This window comes from Alligator sinensis, unplaced genomic scaffold, assembly GCF_000455745.1.
Source record: "Alligator sinensis unplaced genomic scaffold, ASM45574v1 scaffold485_2, whole genome shotgun sequence".
Lineage (NCBI taxonomy): Eukaryota > Metazoa > Chordata > Crocodylia > Alligatoridae > Alligator > Alligator sinensis.
Genome location: NW_005842069.1, coordinates 1,212,250 through 1,232,059, shown reverse-complemented (window position 1 = coordinate 1,232,059; position 19,810 = coordinate 1,212,250). Strand labels below are relative to the sequence as shown.

At 41.9% G+C, this 19,810-nt stretch overlaps 2 long non-coding RNA genes across 2 annotated transcripts in view; one reads left to right on the top strand and one right to left on the bottom strand.

Annotated features, from left to right (window-relative positions):
* LOC102380249 overlaps nt 1-19,810 on the bottom strand; it is a 56,543-nt gene that overhangs the window by 14,383 nt on the left and 22,350 nt on the right. The gene's annotated exons all lie outside the window — the stretch shown is intronic.
* The window catches only part of LOC102380407, a 120,045-nt gene continuing 104,195 nt past the window's right edge, over nt 3,961-19,810 (top strand). The window contains exons 1-2 of the long non-coding RNA XR_323814.1: nt 3,961-4,036; nt 14,012-14,087. This is a non-coding gene — a long non-coding RNA (uncharacterized LOC102380407). The remainder of the gene's footprint in view (nt 4,037-14,011; nt 14,088-19,810) is intronic.

The window sequence follows — 19,810 nt, the reverse complement described above, 5'->3', positions numbered from 1 at the left end:
AGGATCCACTATTTCTTCTTACACTACTCTCCTGAGGTGGTAGTGCTTGCCTCTCCTAATAGGCACTTTGGAGATCCTGAAGCCTTCCCCAGATCTCCCACTGTCTTCTCAACGCTCTCTGTGCATCTTTTTCCTCCCAAAACTCAATCTTTCCTCGACTGGTGGGTTTTCCTTTAGGCCCTTTATAGATTTTTACTTGGGTTACTCCCCCGACTCTGGCTTCAACCACTTTTCTCAGGGTCCACCATTTGACTTTCCTTGGGAGGTTACCAACGTAAACACATGGCCTCCTTCCTCCCCTTTGTTCTTTCTCTGACTGGATTACCTTTGGTGTTGAGGGTCCTTCTGCCTCCTTAGCTTGGCCTGCAGTCTGGATTCAGTCCGGTCTCTGCTGCTGTGCAGGGCTGAATATCTCTTCCTTAGGGTGGAGCTTGTGGTATCCTCGTATTTCTCTCCTAGCTCCCCTGGGGTTTTGGCCCCTTCTTTCCATCTCAGGCCCTTGTGCCCTTCTTTCACTCGGGGCTTCTGCCACTCTCTCCCCTTTGGAACCTGTACCTTGTCTACTATATGCCCGAGCATGTGTTCTCTTTGGTCTCTGGCCTTTGTTTTGTCTGTCCCCCATTTTGAGTCTGACCATGGTAGCTTAGGTCACTGTTCTTGTCTCTTCAACTAACCTGTCCACTCTCTTGCACAGCTGTCATATCCCCCTCATCTACTTTCATCTGTTGTATCTGTTTTGGTACTGTCAGTACCTCAACATCGTACCTGCTGGCGAGTTTTTCTAATTTTCTCTCAAGCTGTTGAATCCTTCTGCATACTGGCTTGCCCAGTGACTCCACTTTTGCTCGAGGTATTTGATAACTGTGGGGATACTCTCTTCCCCTTGTTGCCGCATCTGTCTCGGGAGGTCCCTCCGTCATCGTACTCTTTTCTTGTTGCTCTACTCCCCTCTCCTTCCTGGAGCTTCCTAGCCTAGTATTCTTGTGGGTTTCTTGGTCTTCTTGGACCTTTAGGTGTACAGTCCTTGCTGTCTCTACCCATCTCTCGGTCTCTATCAAAATTCCTTTCAAGGCTTCCAGCTCTCACAACTGCTCATGGTGCTCCGTGTTAGCCCTAGATGCATGTTCCTCCAATTGCAGGTCTATTGCGGTCAGTCTCGCTCTCTGTATTTGAGCAACCCATACCAGTTGCTGCTTGATGTCTGCTCGTAATGTCATCTCCCTGGCTGTACTCTCTTCTAAAAGGGTCCTCAGGGACTGCATCTCTTCCCCCAGGTGGTCCTTTTCCTTTGTCATCTTTTGCCACTGAGCCCACAACTCTACACACTCCTCCGTTCTGGCTCTTACCTCTGTTTAGAGGGCCTGCTTCAGCTCTTGTAACTCCTCGTGATTCGCCATGTATTCTTTCACTTTCTCCATTTCTTTTGTTATCACTTTCCTGGTCTCTTCTGCCTGGGTATGGCTTTCCATGAGCTTTTCCCTCCGCTCTCCAACCAGGTGTTCAGCGCAGCCGCACCGCTCTTGCTAGTTCTCCAGGTCCTCATGCAGGCCTTCTATCTGTTCCACTTGGCTATGGATTTCTTTCTGGAGGGCTCCTATGAGGCTCTTTGATATTTCCAGCTTTTGTATTACCTCGTTTTGTTCTCCCGTTTGGTCCGTACTGGGCTGAGGAGACTTTGTCCTCCATTCAGCCATCTCCTTCTGCATCTCTTGCAACCTCTCCTCTTGCCATCTGCTCTTTTTGGCCTCCTCTGCCATGAGCCGTTCCAGCACTTGAGTATTCTCCGCCTCTGCTGCAATCAGGCGCTTTATCTCCTTAGATCCGCCTTCTTTCTTCCCGGGTTGTGCTCGCAGCTCTAAAGCGGCCACTTTTGCCTCGGTTTGCTCCTTGTGTGATCTCATCATCATTTCCAACTCTCTCTCTAGACGGGCAGCTTTTTCCTCTGCCTCGTCCACCCGCAACTGCCAGGTGAAGGCTTCTCGAGATGCTTTTGTTTTGCATTGTTCACCCCCCCCCCCCCCCCCAGGCCCAACCCAATGTCTTCCCTTCTATAATTTTTCACTGCAGTCACGTCCCTGATCTTGGCTTGCCTCCTCAAGCCCCAATCTCACTGCCTCGCCTTCCTTTATATTTGTTCTAGCCCTAAGGTTTGTTTCCCTTCTCAGGGACACGGGTTCCTTCCCCGTGCATGGCTTCACGTTCCCGGCTAATGCACCACTTTGTCACAGCAGGGTCCTGCAGGAAGGCCGTGACCTTCTCAAGGCCCCCCTTCCCATGCCAAATTGGCCAAAGGGCACCCTCAAATTCTCGCCCACCATGTTTTTGGTGTTCAAGTCTGTTAGGGAGGCTGCCTTCATGTCTCTTCAGACACAGTTTAGCTGTACTCCAAGCCCTGTGGGCTCCTGGACCCCATTGTGGTCCCCGTTCTATCGTGGGTGTTTCGGGGCACCCTAGCCTTATGACTATGTGTGGCTCCTACCACCCCTGTACCACGCCCCAAGCCTCGCAGGTGTAACAGACATTGTTCTGTCCCTTTCTCTGTCTCCATGCCCTCTCTGGTGCTTGGGCTCCCTGCAGCCCCATCTCTCTCCATGCCCTCTCTGGCACTTGGGCTTTCCGGGGCCTTCTCCAGAGCTCACCACAATGCTTCCCCCTTCTCTGGGGCTCACCACGCCTGCACTGGGGCTTCTCAGCAATGCCCCCTTCTCTGGGCCTTCCCCACTGTCCCTCTCTGGGGCTAGGGTCTGTGCACCCCGAATGCTGTGCCCTTGCTGGCACTGGGGTTCCCACACTGCTGTGGGCCCCCCTATGAGGCCTCCTCCAACCCCTAATAGCCTCACCTAAACCACCAGTAACAAACAGTAAACAAAAATGCAAGCCCTTGGCTATAACATAAACAGAAGCCGCTTGGCCATAACAACATCCAAGCCTAGCGGGGATTCTTCATTTCACAGCAGTGTTAAATGCTGCTTCTGCATTGGCTTCTCCTTTCTCCCATGACAGAGAGCTCCTTCCTCCTTGGTGCTGGCAGGAAAATGCCAGCCTAGCCTCAGCCCATGGGCTTTATAAGGGAGCCAGGCCCTGCCCCTTACAGTCAGCTGACCGCTGGCAGGTATGATTGCTTGTTAGCTCGGTTGTCCTGGCAACCAACATTTGGGCTGCTTATTCACTTTTTTTTCTTTCTTAGGAGCAGGGCACCTAAGTGCTCTGCGACAGTTATGAAACATTAATGCTAAGAAGCATTTGTTCAATAACTGAGAGAGTTCGAATAAGATTGGTGTGGCCCTTCTGAAGTATCTTGCATACCATGGTATCCCATCAAGTACAAAGGCCTTGTTCATGTAGAAAGTTATCTGAAACCAAAGGAGAAACTCCAGTTCAAAAGCTGGGTTCGTCCCTCCACTAGAAGGTGTACACAAAAGAGCTCACATTTCTGAAACTGCAGCAGGATGGAAGTTCTGATTTGCCACAACTTTATACCCTAAAGATTTCCCCCTCTGGTCTACAGCTTAAAATGATGGAATTTGGATTGGAGCAGAGCAAGATTTGTGTTCCCTAAAATATTTTCTCTCAGGTCCTGAGAAAATGAATGTTGTTCAGTGACCAACACAAGCACAACACAAGCCTAATTCTCAGAGTAACAGACATTTAGACCAGGGCTTTGCATTTGTATCACTGAATTTATCCTAGTATCAGTTTTGCAAAGGTGCAGCCAGGAACTGAAAAGGAGCTAGAAGAGCAGTGGGAACCAGACTAGAGAATAAGGAATTGAGGATCAGGAGCCAGATTAGGAAATTTGGAAATAATTCTAGATGTAGAGAATACCTGTCTTGTTGAGAGCTTGCAGAGCAATGCAAGGGCTGTTCAGCAGTTTAACTGGGGCCAGCTGGGAGCACTGAGGTAGCCAGCAGCCAGTCCTACACAGACAATCAGGGCCAGCTGCAGCCTTATCAGTCTGCCTGCTGCTTTGACTCTCGTCACAGCCCATACCTCTGACGTCCTCCACTGACAAATAAGGAACTTGAAAATCAACTTGGTGAGTTGACTCTTGAACCACTAATTCATTGGCTATGCATATTGTCTCTTTTTCTAGCTGTTAGTCTACAAGAGAACAAGAATTTACTACTGCTATTACCTATGAAGTTTGTCTGTTTTGAGTGAAAATAGCAGACACACATATCTAAGATAGAATTGGAGATTTGAAGCTCCTAAATTTACGTATAATATTTCTACACCTTTCCTTAAGTTATATAAGGATAGTTTAAAGTTTAGTTTCATAATTAAGGGGCACATTTGAAACAATTGCACAGGAGAAATTCACCCATATTCTTTCATATTTATTTCTAATCTTCTAGCTGCCAAACTGCTTTTTCTTTGGCTGTTAGCTACAATAGAAAGTTTACCATGTTCAGTTGAAAGAACACAGCAAGAAGAAAGATCTCAGCCAGTGCCCAAGCTTTGCTCTTTCATTTATATTCTGGAATTCATAGTATGGAATTGAACTGGCCTCATGAAAATAAGCGTATCCTAAGTCTATGCACACAGAGACTAGTAGCGAGTTACCAGAGTAAAACTCCTACTAAAATCCTCTGGATTGTCAGGGCTGAAGATCCTGGTCTATGATCAATCTAGGCACTGTGAGTGTTGTACACCTTCATGGTGAATGCTAACCCGTCAAATCTGATCTTCAGTATATATTCCTTATTTTGAGGAAAGGAAAGGAAAAAGCAGTTATCTAGGACTGACAACTCACAGCTATAGTTTCTACTCAGGTTCCTGCTTGCCAGCTCTCTAGTGGCAAGTCGCAGCAGTACAGGTAGGGAATTGTCAGAGAAGTTTTTTACCCGTAAGGTGTGACTGCTTCAAACTTGAGCTAACAGTAACACACATCAATATGTGAGCAGTTTGAAATATAACATGTAACAAGGACCTTAGTGTCAATGTGAGTTTGGAGCAGTCATATGTTCAGGCCAGCAGGAGGAAGAGCAAAAGGTAGAAATCCCCTTCTGAGACAGGCCCTCGGTTTGCTTCCTTACCAGTTTTCGCTGAGCCACAGGGAAGGACTTATAGGCCCTGCAGTTCCCCTGGAGAAAAGCCTTATAGCCTAAGCTCTGTGACGTCCTGGGCCCTGCCTACACAGACGCATCATGAGCAAATTTAATTTTTAACTGTTGGAAGTCTCTTCTCCTTTCCTGCCTACTCTTGGAACTGTTTTTTTTTTTCCTTACTAAGGAGATGAAGCCCTTCCACCTTCCCTCTTGATTGGCATGCAGGGATTGCACTGTTTCTGGGGAGATTTTATAGATGTTATAGATATGGATGGAATCATTAGATCATCTGGTTTGACTTCTATATATTGTAAGCCATTACAGTTCATTCAGCTATTCCAATATGAAGCTAAATAGCTTGTATTTGGCTGAAGTACAACTTCCCAAGCCCAAGTTTGTTTGAGGACATCAAGAGTAATTTAGATTTACCACCATCTTTTGTAGTTTGTTCAAAGGTGTTAAAAATGTATGCTTTATTTCACATTTTCATTTCTTAGCTTTAGCTTCCAGACATTGGTTCTTATAATGCCTTTTTCAGCTAGATTAAATAGCCCTTTATTACCTAGTATTTTTTCTCTAGGTTGGTACTGTAATCAAGTCACCTTTCAGTCCTTTTCATATAAACTAAACTGACTAAGGTCTTTAAGTCTTTCACTTTAAGGCACTTTTTCTAGTCCCCAATTTTTATAACTTTTCTACCCCCTAACTTTTCAAAATCCATTTTTTCAAACTTAATTTCAGAGCTTTATCTGATGTTACCGTATTGGTCTCATTATTGTTGTGTCACTTTCATATTCCTACTGACTTCTTTTCTCTTTATACATTTAAGGTATCATTAGCCCTTCTTTTTTTATTATAACATCACGCTTGAAGCACATACAGAGGTGTCTGTCCAACATCATCCCCATTCTTCAGAGTTTTCTGTGATGTATCTCCCTATTCTGTACATATAGCTATGTTTTTTGCCTTTTGATGTATGGCATTTCACTAGCTGTATTTAAACACCATGGGTATTTATACACATACCTTTTTTTTACAGCTATGTGCCAGAGATCCACCACTTCAGATCAGACTCAATTAATTGAGTCTACTTCGTATGTGAGCTGAGGCAAACTGCACTATGCTGCCTGCAGTTGTATAAGCGGCGAAATGCACGTCTGTGTACAGAAAATGGTAGTGGTGCAGTTTTGAACGAAATCCCCTCCAAGATGTTTTAGTTCAAAAGCATGTTACCACCATTTTCTCAGCACTGATGCTCATTTTGTTGTTTATACAACTGCATGAGTCACAGTGCCAGGTGCTTTTCAAAGTGCCTGGCACTGCAATGCATGCATGTGTAAAAATGCCCATTTAGTTTGAATGGGTCCAGTTTGCCAAGATGGATTATGAGTTTTATTGCACTTAAGGCTTAATGATGGGGTTCTGCAGGCTGGATTCAGCCCATGGACCATATCTTTGGTACCCCTCAGTTAAAGGAACAGTGAAGCCAGTGTTGCTGACCTACCCTATCTGATAGAAGACATCCATGTACACAATCATGAATAGTGTTGCTGATATGTTAACAAAGGTGGGTATTGCAGGCAATACCCAGGAGCTTCCAAGCTAGCTAAATAAGGTGGGTGTCAAGTCCTGGGAACAGTCTGGCAGGGTCTGAAGAAGCTTTTGGAGCTCAGGAGATGGAAAGGAAGAAGACAGCAAAACAGAATACATTTGGCTTAATATGAAAGGTGAAAGATATAATGGTGGGGATCACCCCTGATTTGGGATCCTGCCACCAAATAAGGAAGAGGGGGTGGCTGAGGCATTCTTGAAGCAGGTGAAACATCTATTCAGAAGTGATGGGATGGTGTTCATGGAAGACTTCAGTTTTTTGGACATACGCTGGAAAAAACATACAGGAAACATAAAATGTCCAGCTGGTCCCTAACTTGTGTGGAAGATAAATTTCCATTCCAGGAAGTGGAGGTTACAACTAGGGGATCAACTAAGGGATCTTGTCCTGACAAACGGGGAAGAATTGGTGGAGGATGTGAAGGTGATGGGTAACTTGGAAGGAAGCAACCACAATATGATAGAATTCCAGATCCTGAGACAGGAAAAGCATGAGGTCAGCAAAATTAGGATGCAAAAAAGTGAATTTCATGCAACTCAAGTAATTAATATGCATGGTGTCATGGGAGGATGAACTGAAGGATAAAGGTGCCCAGCAGGGCTGGGATCTTCTATAGAGCACAGTATTGGAAGCCCAACAGGAAACTGTCCAACACGATGGGAGGAAAAAGAAGAATGTCAAGAGACCAAATGTGGCTGTACAAGGAGCTTCTGAAATGCTTAAAATGCAAAAAGAAAGCATATAGGCCAAAGAAAATGGGTGGGTCACAAAGGAAGTATACCAGGAAAAACCTGGAGGGACAAAAATCAGTAGGGCAAAGATAAAGTACAAGCTGCACCTGTCAATGGAGGTTAAGGACAACAAGAAGAGGTTCTAAAAGTGTGTTATGGCCAGAATAGAAGGATCAAGGAAGCTCAGGTCCTTTGTCAACAAGTTGGGGGGCCTCCTAACAGAAGATGCAAAGAAGATGGAGCTACTCAACTTCTGCTTTGCCTCAGTCTTAACAAAAAAAAAAAAAACAGTTGTGGCCAGATATCTAATAAGGGGTATCCAGGTAAGTAGGAGGCGAGCTGAGGGAGGAGATGCCAAAAGAGACAGTGAGAGTTTTTGTTGGGTCTGAATGATTTCAGGTCATCAGGGTTAGATGAGTTTCATCCCAGGCTCCTCTGCCAGTTCCTTCAGGACATCTCAGAGCCCTTGGCAACAATATTCATGAAATCATGAGAAATGGACCAGGTACCAGAGGACTGGAAAAAGACCAGTGTAGTGCCCTTCTTTAAAAAAGGGGAAAAGGAGGATCTGGAGAACTACAGAATAGTTAGACTCACCATAATACCCGGGAAATTAATGAGCATATCCTAAGGAAGGCCATTTACAAGCATCTGGAGGAGGAAAGGCTGATCGCAAGCAGACAGCATGGATTTATGAAAAACCATGTCAAACAAACTTGATCTCCATCTTTGACAAAGTAATTACTTGGGCAGATGAAGGGAATGCTGTTGATATAGTGTATCTGAACTTTAGTAAGGTTTTTGACAAGGTCCTCCACAGCCTTTTCATAAACAAATTGGAGAAATGAAACATGGGCTAGATAAAACTGCTAAAAGGTGGATAGATAAATGATCCAACAGCTGCAAGCAAAGGGTCCATCTGAGAATGGCAGGAGGTTTTGAGTAGAGTCACACAAGGGACTGTATAGGGTCATTGTGTTTGTTAATGATTTGGAGGTTGGCATAGAAAGCTTCCTGAGCAAGTCTGCAGACAACATCAAACTGGGAAGGACTTCAAACACAAAGTATGCTAGTGCAATTCAGAAGGATCTCACCGGATTGGAAAGTTGGGCTAGAATTAACAGGATGACATTCAATGTGGACAAAAGCAAGGTGCTACATCACAAAAACACTAATATAAAATGGGTGAGACATGGCTGGAGACCACCACTATGCAAAAAGACTTGGGAGTTTTGGTGGGTGACAGATTCAATGAGTCTGCAGGGTGATGCAGCTGCACAAAAGACAAATGCAGTTTTGGGATGTGTCACCAGAGGCATTAGGTGCCAAATGTTGGAAGTGATAGTACCTCTCTGCTCAGCACTGGTTAGGCCTCATCTGGAGTGTTGGATGCAGTTCTAGGCTCCACATTTTAAAAAAGATGAGGAGAAGCTATAGAGGGTCCAGAGGAGAGGCTAAAGACGTAGGCATTTTCAGCTTATGGAAAAGGTGCTTAAAATGGGGCATGACAGCCATCCTCAAATACTTGAAGTGTTGCCATAAAGAAGACAGAAAGCACTTTTTCTCTCTTGCTAAAGAGAGGAGGACATGAACCAATGGCTGGAAGTTGCAGCAAAGTAAGTTTAGATTGGATATCAGGAAAAAAACAAAAACAAAAAAAAAACCTTCTCCACTGTTGGAACAGTAAGGCAGTGGAATAGGCTGCCCAGGGAAGTTATAGATTCCCCATCACTGAAGGGGTTCAAGAAGAGATTAGACAATCACTGGTCATGCATGATCTAGGTGCAAGTATGGCTAGGTTCTACTATGGGCATTTCCTATACTTCTTCCTATTTGGGAGAGGTGGCCTGATCAAGCCCCTTTGGACCTGTGACTCTTCAAGGCTAGGGACAGAAATTACACATAAACTGGTATAAGTGATTGGAAACTGGTTCAGGTCTGCAACACAACAAAAGTTCAGTGCACATAAATTGCTTTAAAAATGGCCCAAGCTAGCTTAAGATAAACCTGGATGAATGTAGTATCTGACTTAACTGACTTAGGTTAAATCAGTTTATTGAACTTCTGTCCCAGATCCCCTCCAGATTCAAGTTAACTCATAGTCCCCCAGCATCCCAGTGTGCTTTGTACCTCTCCCAAACCCTCCCCCTCACAGGGTGGGTGGGCTAGCCTTGGCCCAAGCCGTCTGCTCCAGCTGAGCAGGGAGGTATGCTCTAGCACCCCCTGGCTTCTGGCTTGAGCCACTGCATGCATGTGGCTGCATTTCTGGAATCAAAAGTGAATGTCTGTTCACTTGCTTATCGGTTCAATCTATGTAGCTTAGACTAACCTGTGAAGACTGAATTGGTTCAGCCTTGGGCTTTTTGACTGCCTGTACTTAGCCCAAATGATTATCTTACAATCTGAAGCTTGAGATTTGATTAAAATTATTCTAATGATATCTACTCAATCAATACATCCTAAATATTGTAGGTTGTCAATAATACAGGTCATCAGTTTTCCCCAACATGCACTTCTTTGTCACTGGTGGGCAAAACAGGAAAGCAAACATCCAAATTCCTCTCTCCTGCTGTTACAGTGAGGCAGAATAGAAATACAGCAATTTCAATATAAAGGAATATGATATTAATTGGCTCATATGGCTGGGACAACTGCAAGGACAAAACAAGGACAACAGAATCCCTCATGCTGTCACCTACGGTTTAAACACCTTGGACACATCATTAATGATCTCCAACCCCTCCTGGAAAATTATGACCATCTCAAGATAGCCATGAGAGGACAACCTGTCCTGACTTACAGACAGCCCTAACCTCAAATGGTGTCTCTCAGGCAAAAGACTACTTAACTCCTATTCTCACTGAGGCACCAGGCCTTCCAACAGACTCTGATATAAACTATGCCCCATTACCAATACAGACCAAATTACTGGACCAAATAACATGGATTATAACATCCAAGGTTAATTCATCTGGAACTCTGCCAACATCATATATGGGCCCCTTTGGTCTCTCAACTGGACAGACAGAGCAATCTCTGTGAAAGAATGAAGTGATACTGATCTGACATCAAGTCCAGAAACACACAAAAGAAGAACACGTCTGATTCCAGAAGAATCTTCCTGGACATTTCATCGCTGACCTAAAGTAGCTGTTATTAAGCAGCAAAACTTTAAAAGCTGACTTAACCACAAAATTGCAGAAAAAAGAAATCATTCAGTGACTGGATTGCTTTAGGTGTGGTCTAAACATTATCCATTACCTGGATAAGCTTTTTTGACCCCTTTGTCTGTGGGGGGTTATTACTTAGTTGTCTCTCTCAGCAATGCCCTTCATTTCCCTTCTCCCTTATCTCTGTATCTTCACTGTCTTTGGTATTCAAATCATTCTTGCTATTTGATAGTGTGTTCTGTGCATTTCCTTTCATAGCATCTGATGAAGTGAGTTCAGGCTCACAACAGTTTATACATCTCTGATTCAGTTAATCTGTAAGGTGTACCTCTACCCTGCTTTCTGCCTAACTGCAGTTCTGAATATGTAAAGTGAATCATTAATGTCAAAAACATTCTGTGCTTTACAAAGACACCATTAAATAATACTTTCTGAGTTCTGTGCAAGAAAGAACCTTCAGCTTCCATCCTTCCCTAATACTCTGTTCATTTTGTTCTGGATCTGATCATTAGATATTTCACAAAGCAAAAACTGAGAGCATACATGTGTGCCTATTGTTTTTAATCCTGCATCCATTCCACTTCTATTGCTTACTTGTGATAAGAGTATAGTCTATATAAGAGGAAAACCCAGATATAGTTTCTAGCAGTAGATTCACTGAAGGTAAAAAGGCTATGTTAGGAAAAGCCTTTCCCAGCTCAATAAAAAGCCCTTTATTGCATAAGGTTTTGGGCAATGACTTGAGTATTTTCAGGTGTGGGGAAGAGGTAAAACACATTAAAGAAAAAAAATGAAGTAGAGATGCAAGATATAGCATATCAGGGAAATGATACCAGCAATATGGAACTTGGAAAATATGACTATCCATTTTTAAAGAAATAATTCACTGAGTATGTCATGCAGAACAGGTATATCATACATATTGGCATTTTAAAAGCTTCTATTTAAAAGCTGTTGTTACTGAGATTTGTAAATTTCAACTGTTGCCCCAGAAGTAATCAATTTACTTTTAAAGTGTTCTGAGCAGTATTCTGTTTTATGCTATGAAAGCAAAACCAGTTTTCTACTCATACTGATACTTTCCAATGCAATTGAAACCCCATTGGAATTTATAGCTGTCTTCATGTGGCCCGTGAAGGATTACTTTTGACCAAAATGGGTTGATCTTTAACACCATTAGAGGACAACTATCATTCTGGTATTAGGAGTAGCTGAAGGTCAGAAAGCTAAGGTGTGTATGCTGCCTATGTTATGGTTCTCTGCCTGAGCTCTCCAGTAGGCTTCAATGCAATGCAGAATCAACATAGCTCTGGAAAGCTCCTCTCAGCCTTAGCACCCATTGGCACTGTCCCTATCCTAAAATACAGTTTGTGGGGGCTTATCAAAAGGCATCCTTATAGATGCAGTGTACTCAGCTGGATAAACAGTTTTTAAAGGCCCTTTACTTCATAGGTTTTTTTTGTGTATATGGAATAGCCACAGGAGGCGGAAAATACTTCTTCAGAGGCAGGCACCTTTTTGTGTGTGGTTACAATGCTCACATAATCTGATAAATATTCTCCTGTCACTAATTTAAATGACTACTGGCTCATTTAGCAAGGCCCTTACATTATGAAATACTAAGGAAGAACTGCCTCAAACTCAAGAGTTTTCAGAAAAGAAAAGACAAAAAAGGCCTGAGTGAACAGCAGCTCCAAGTACCAATGGCTGTGGTAAATAGGCTTACCTGCTCTGAGCTGCATTACAGTACTCCTTTTATAAGCATATGTAATGCAAGAAAGCCTATTAATCACACTGCTGGCATAGCTAAAAAGATTTTTTTCCTGCCTGTTTTTCTAATATACTTTGAAATATTTTCTAAATATTGTACCATGTAATATGATCAAATGAAGTAAATGTAAATAAATACAGAGGATAATAACCAACCTTTTTTTTTTAATTGAGTTATATAATAGTGAAATCAAGTACAATTTCATATACAGCTTTAGGCCTGACTGTTTTTCAAATTTCAGGAACAACAAACAGTCATTTTCCAGTGAAAAAATGGTTTATCAAAAGGTTTCTGACCAGATCTAATTGCAGGCCTTAAGAATCCTTCTAGGAATCCTACCTATCTTGGACAGGCAGTTTTCACTGCCTTTTTCTCTTTGTGTTTGGGTATTCACTAATACACTGGAGAAAGACTATAGCTGCCTGTCATCTGTCACCTGTGTTTGCAGTGTCACCTCCTTCTGTGAACAGTAACTGAGCTATAAATTAAGAGCTGAGAAAAGAGAGAAAGTATGCTAGTTACTTATCAGATTTCTCAATTATTGAGATCAATCCATTGACTGTTTCCTGAAACTGGGTGAAGTAGGAACAGTGTATGTGTATGTACATAGTGAGCTTATTAAGAGTCTAGGCTAGAAGATGTGGGGAGAAGAGAACACATTTCCATTCATGCCATTCCTCTTCTGTCCTCAGATACACTGCTTGGTGCAACACCACCCTTCCCAGCTCCTATGGCCAGACAATGTAGTACAGCTCTGCCTCTGCCATGGCAAAGACTCCCAGGTGGAGGAATGTTGGGGAGATGACTCTGGTGGCCTGCTTCCCCCACTGTAGTTGCACTATTATGTGCATGTGTAATAATAGCACAGAGATAATGCATGCCCTTGTTTTGGAGTGTTCTAAGCAAGATTTTCATAAGGAAACTTTGAAATTGAACTATTTGCTATTGGTACCTGAGATTGGGAAACACTGCATGTGTGTCTAATGGACTGAATGGTTTTATATTTTAGACAAAATAACACTCTGCTAAGTGACTACAGCTCACATAACCTGGCACGAGCTAGCACTGAATGGGCTAAATCAGGTACTGCTGGCAGCATAGCCACAGTATCAGGGAGCTTGATGCATGCTGCAAATCCACCTGAGAGTCTTGGTAAGCTCTTGGGCCATTAGTTCAGGTTGATCTCTGTTGTTAACCGCACTTGAATTATGCAGTTTACGGATAGTTTAGGTTTATCTACACCAGCTGCAGCTACTACAGTGTAGGCATACTGCAGATGTGGAAGAATCTTGAGTGACACTCATGCTTCATTGCCTGTCAAGGAGGTTACCATTTATATGATGTGGTTTGGAGAGGTTCCAGATCCTAAGGTTAATATCATTTATGTAGTTACTATTTAAAAATGTTGACTGCTATAGATCCAGGTTGAGAGAGAAAACTATAATAGCCTGTCCTGGTCTTTTAAAGTTTCAGGGGTGTGGGTTAGCCAGGCCTGTGCTGAAGACAGACCTAGCTGGAAAGTGATCAGGTGTTCTTTATGCACAGTTGATAGATATCCTGGAGGAGGGAGAGAGGATTTTGCAATAATTTTTTTGAAATAGGGGACTGAAAGTGAAGGAGGAAATCCGATGGCAGTGGACCTGCTTTGTTTGATGGTTTGCTTGTGTTTTATGTTGAAGAACACTACTATGCCCTAGAAGAGCTGTGGTTTGAGAAAAAGCCTATCTGCTTGCAGAGTCCTAGAAGAACTTGCATGTGAGTAACTGTCTAAGCTGTCTCATACATTTAAGTTTGGATTTTTGTTTTTCTATTGTGTTAAGTAACACTGGGATTTATAAGAATTTGCACAGGTAAGCTCCTGTGTTATTGTATTCTTAGTGAAGTCCCAAGCAAGTAACTTTCCTAAGCATAATCACGATATAGGACTCGGTCTTTAAGTTAGTTAAACCAAATATAATTCAGGGAGTTCACTTTTCTTCATCCTGAATTTTGGATATTGCTGTTAAAAGGAGTTAATAAAACTTTTTATAATATCAGATGTAAATCTTGTGTCCTAATCATTTAAAATGTGCTTAATTAAGCCTTACTTTGTACACTTTATTATGGTAAACCAGAGCTGTAAGGTGAGATTCTTAGTTAGAGTAAGTTGTGTATTTCTTTTGCCTTCAGTGGTGATAAAGAGACTGACTTGCTGACTTCCCCAGCTGAAGATTTAGCGTATTAAATTTAAATGTGGCATGCTGATAAATTGGCTTTCTTAAGGCACATTTATTTTATAGTTAAAAAGTTTTATGTAAAACAGCTTATGTTGCACAGGGACTATTATTCCATGTGGGTTTTTTGATGGAATGCTATTTAATTTAAAAATTAAGTATCACATTTAATTGGAGGATGAGTTATACATGGTTTGAGTGAAATAGATTTATTCCTTACTTTTATATTATAAAACAATTAAAGCGTATACCTCCACTTGGGTTTCATCTACTTTGCAATTTTCTTTTTTGGAAACTGTATTATTCATTATTAAACCCAGCATTTATTAAGGGACAGAATGTGCCTTTTTTCCAAAGCTGTTTCCATAATTTATAATCTGTATCGTTGGTTCATTAGTATTTGCACATTGCATCATTCTTTCTTCTTGTACTTTTTCCTATGAATTTTCAAGTTTTTCTTTTAAATAAAACAATTCGGTACTTACTGTACCAAGCAGACAATAGGACTGCCCTTCCTGCAATAGCAAGTCTTGCTAAAGTAAGGAATGTATATGTGAAAGCTCTGACATTCACAAATTAAATGTGATCAACAATCTTTTTTTTAATTCAGTGATTTTTAAAGACAATTAATGAGGACTGCTTAATGTGTCTGAATATAATTTTGTTTCATATGGCAGTAGATCTGAGCCTCAGGTCTGCAATAGGCTCTGTGTAGTAGTGTCTTTAACTTGGAAGAGCCTTTCTGGTTTTCATGGGCTTATTGCAGTGGCAAAGGCTGAACTATCTGGAAATGTATTTTAGCCTTGGGGTATGTGCAGATGCTGCACTTAGATTGATCTAGGCTTAGATAGACTTAAGTGCTGAATTTGTACATATTTGAGGAGGTTGGATTAGGCAAAAATGGCTGCCTAATCTAATTTAGTTCAGTCATGTGTAGACTTTACACTTAGATCAACCTAATCATAGTTAGGTCAATTTAAGTGCTGATCTGTATGTACATTTGGGAAGGTTAGGTGGAGCAAAAATAGCTGGTCTGATGCAACTTTAGTACACCTAACAGGTAGAACAGGTTACCCCATGCCCAATCTAAGCTAAAAGTATGTACTAGTCTAGCCCTGCTACCCACCCTGTATAGACTCATGACCTATCCCAGCCCCTGGACCACTATCCAACCAGCAAATGCATGCACATGTGGGACCTGATCTATAATGGCACGGATTAAAGTGAGCTGTGTTATTTGTAAATTGGGTCTTGGTAATATCTGTACATGTTTGTGTCATGACCCAAAGGCATGATTTTGTGTGCGCTTCGGCACCAGAATTATCCCCGCCAAGTTGCAACTTCATTGCACGGGAGAGTTTCCTGTCGTAGAGGAAAACCCCGGTGCAGGGACGAGTTTCCAGCCTTTTCTGCAGCTTCTTTTGCAGGGTGCATTGCTCATGTTGCAAGAGGAATGCACGGTGCAAAAGAGTTCCCGCCACTGGTATGTAAATTCGTTCCCCGCTATTGGCTAGTTTTAAATTATTCCCACGTGGCGGCTAACGATTGGCCTGTTAGCCATATAAGAGGCTTGAGCGGTTTCCGCCCAAGCCGAAGAGGACTCCACATCCATCTCGTGGGGACTCTGGGTACACGGCAGGGTAATAGAAACCCTGTGTGAGATCCAGAGGAGCCTGGCGGCCTGATCCACCGCCCACCTCTTCCCGTCTTCGAGTGTGACTTTTATAAGACGTACCTACGATTCCCATTTTGGTGGCTCGTTCACCCAGAGCATCTGGAGCTCTGTTCCGTGGAGCCTAGCAACCCCCACGAGACTGTCTGTGTTTTCTGTCTGTAACCGCAACTCAAGCAAGTTTTCCAGCCTACACCACTGCCATCTCGGTGTAAGTAAACAATCTTTAAAACTACCACTAAGCGTTTGTGCCTAATTCCAGCTCGACGGCCTTCCCTCTCCGACCTGGCGTGCCTGGGCTGCTGGCCACAGCCTGCGTGCAGCACAGAAAAGGGCTCGGGTCGCTCCCGGCCCGCACAGTTTGCAGCCCAGACCATTGTCCTGGCCCTGGGGTATGCTATGCCAACTCCCTGCCCCCCCCACCCCAAGCCCTCTGACCTTCACAGATCAACTAACCTCCACAACCTACTAGGTCACCCACATCCAGCCCCCTCCTCATCCACCACAATTTACTTAGATTGGGGTCTGAGCACCAGTGGACATCTGCACAATCGGCACCCTATTGACAATCATGACACTTAAAGTTTGTGGCATGATTGTAGATCAAATCCCAGAAACATCTGCACATCACATTGGGGTCTTGAATTACTTGAAAGGCTATTTAAAGTAATGCATGAGGCTCCATCCAGCACTCTCTTCAGAGATTCTATCCCCTTTAAGTGAATTTCCTCTGCATCCCTACCTCAGCTAAATTTCAAACGTATGTATACTAGAAAAAGTACACTCTCTGTACTTCAAAAGCATGTGCATGTCAACAGTCTAAGGAATGGCTCTGACAATGATGGTTGTAAAGAATAATGAAGGATACTTTCCTCTAGTGCAGGGCTGGCCCAGTGAAGAAAACAGTATTGAAGAGTGGGTTGATAGACTAATTGATGCATAAGCGTGTATTTTTGTTTCCCTTCTTCCTGGTATATGTGAGTAGCTTATTGCACAAAGCAACACCACAAGTGCAAGTATTTTAGGAGCTTTTACAACTTGTAATAGTTACCTTTCCATCTATGTGTACTTTGTAATTGGCATTTGCTGAAGTTATACTATCACTTCAGACTTATAGATTAATATCCAAAATGTTTTCCATAGAAGACAACCTCTATTGGTATTTATTTTTAAAAGATAACTTTATATCTATCCCAGTCTGCTTTCCTGTTTATTTGTTAAAAGCTGTGTGCTTGTTCAACGCATTTAGCCTGCCTGGAAGCAAAACTTTATGTCTCCGATTTGTAGTAATATTTCAGTTGTGTTGATTCACATTCTTGTGGGAAGAATGTCATCGAAAAATGGGCCATTAGCAACTGGCTTTACAGTGGAGCAATTGGATAAAGGTCATTGTGAGTCAAGAAGTGTTAACAGAATTGAGTATAGACAAATTCATTTGACATAACTGTATTGTGTTTCATGACGTGGTCTTATTCTCACCGTGCATAACCTACCTTTACAGTAGCATAACACTATTTTCAATGGAGTTATTCAACGCAGCATGAATGAAAGCAGGATTAAGATAGAAACATTTTAACAGACTGTGTTCCTTTAAAGAAAAAAACATTTAGTTCATCCTTTGAAAATGCATTTGTTTATCCTTTCCTACCCAAGGGACTATGCATGCTTCATAAGAATTTTCTGCTGATAACATAAGTTCTTCAGAGTAGAAGACTGCTTCATTGTCATACATTTGGCTTAATCTAATGTTAGTAACCTTTCTCCATTTCAAAAAACAACCACTCATCGTGTTGTTTTTCCAAAGGGTTCCTACCAATTTAGCCACCTGGATTCTCAGCAGCCTGCCAAGAAGAATACCTTCCATGTTTCAGGGGTGTTGGTTGTAGCTGTGGTGGTTTAAGAACATAGGCAGACAAGGTTCTTTGGGTAAATCTGATATCTTTTATTAAACCAACTAAAATAGCTGGAAACATTCAACAGGTTCAATTTTAGTTGGTCTAATAAAAGATATCAGATTTGCACAAAGAATCTTGTATGGAGAATATGTGGGAGTTGATGATCCAAGAATGTCCTGGCTCCTCAGTGAAAGGGCACTCTATTTTGCAAATTGCCTTGGAGTGGGAGAACTCAGGCTTTTAGAAACCAGGTCTGCAGGGTAGTCTGTCAGGGAGACGGCTTCAGAGCAGGAGTTCTGTCTTAATGCAAATATGCTGAAATTTTCTGTTTCTTGCCAAAATGGAACACAATCAAACCATGAAATATCCATATCATGAAGGATTTTGATTTGCCTTTCCCTGCATAGCTTTACCAAGTAGCGAACTTTGGGTGTACATGTCTGAAATCTGGTACAGAATGCCCAGGTCTGTCCTTCTCTTCCATCTGTTTTTAATTTTCTAGCACTAGCTGTTGCACTGCCTTGTGGTGGATAGAGGTGCAGCTTTGGGGGATAAGGATTATAGGTATCTCTTACAGATTTAACAGTGGCTGATACAGAAAGGCCCTGACTTTATTGAAGATATCACATAGTGCTACAACATTGTTAATGATTTAGGGAGTTGAGGACATTTCATTTTTCCTACATTAAGTATGTCACTTCCTGTAGGTTTAATAAGCATGTGTAGAAGTGTTTGAAGACACTTGTATCAGTTAGTTCTCAGTTGCAATGAACTTTCAAGGTGAGCTGTTGTCCAAGCAATTCATGGTCTTCCTACTTTGGGTGAAATTTTTACAGCTTCCTACAAAATGACTTGTGTTAGTTTCCATATGTTGATATGTTCTTTGACCTCCAGCTTCCCTATCTCATTTGGGATGCATTTATTTCAATTCCGCAAAATAACCCAACATAACTTGCAAGGTACTAGATATATCTTTACACTAGTAAATGAATTCCATATTTTTCTGTCCTAGGTATGCTTTTATCAAAGGAAATTACTTACCATCAGCTATGGAAACAGAAACGGCTAGTGACAGTCTTGTACATGCAATAAATGTTACAATGTAAAATGTTTTTGATCTCATAAAATAGTCATCTAAAATGTGAAACTTTCTGATCTGTGTTGCTTTGTGTCAGTAAATAGTTTGTATTACTACCATAAGCATTTATGTGAAATAATACTGCAGAAAAATCACAAGAATTTGATACCCCAGTTAAGTATGAGATCTTGAGTAACCCATTTCCAGACATCTTTGCAACATTCCTATAACAATGGCGAGGAAATAAGTGTAGTAACTTTCTTAAGGAAAAGTGGACTAGACTAAACATTGCATAGACTATATGAGCAGACAGATCATAAAATAAATAACAGCTTTTACACAATTATCTCTACTGTGATGTTTTGAACAACATCTCATTATGTCAAGTAAAGTGATTTGCTGAGCAAATATTTACATTGTCTTTCTCTATCTCTTTGCTAATGACAACATATTAAGGTCTGATTAACTATTCTTTATTGTAACAGCTGGCAGACATGCCATACTCTGAAGTTTTTTTTACCCTCTGTTTGAACAGAAAATAATCCTTCAGACTACGTAGATGTGTGGAATTGGTTTGCAGTTTTCCTTTTATTTATTTTTTTATAGGATAAGTGCTTAAT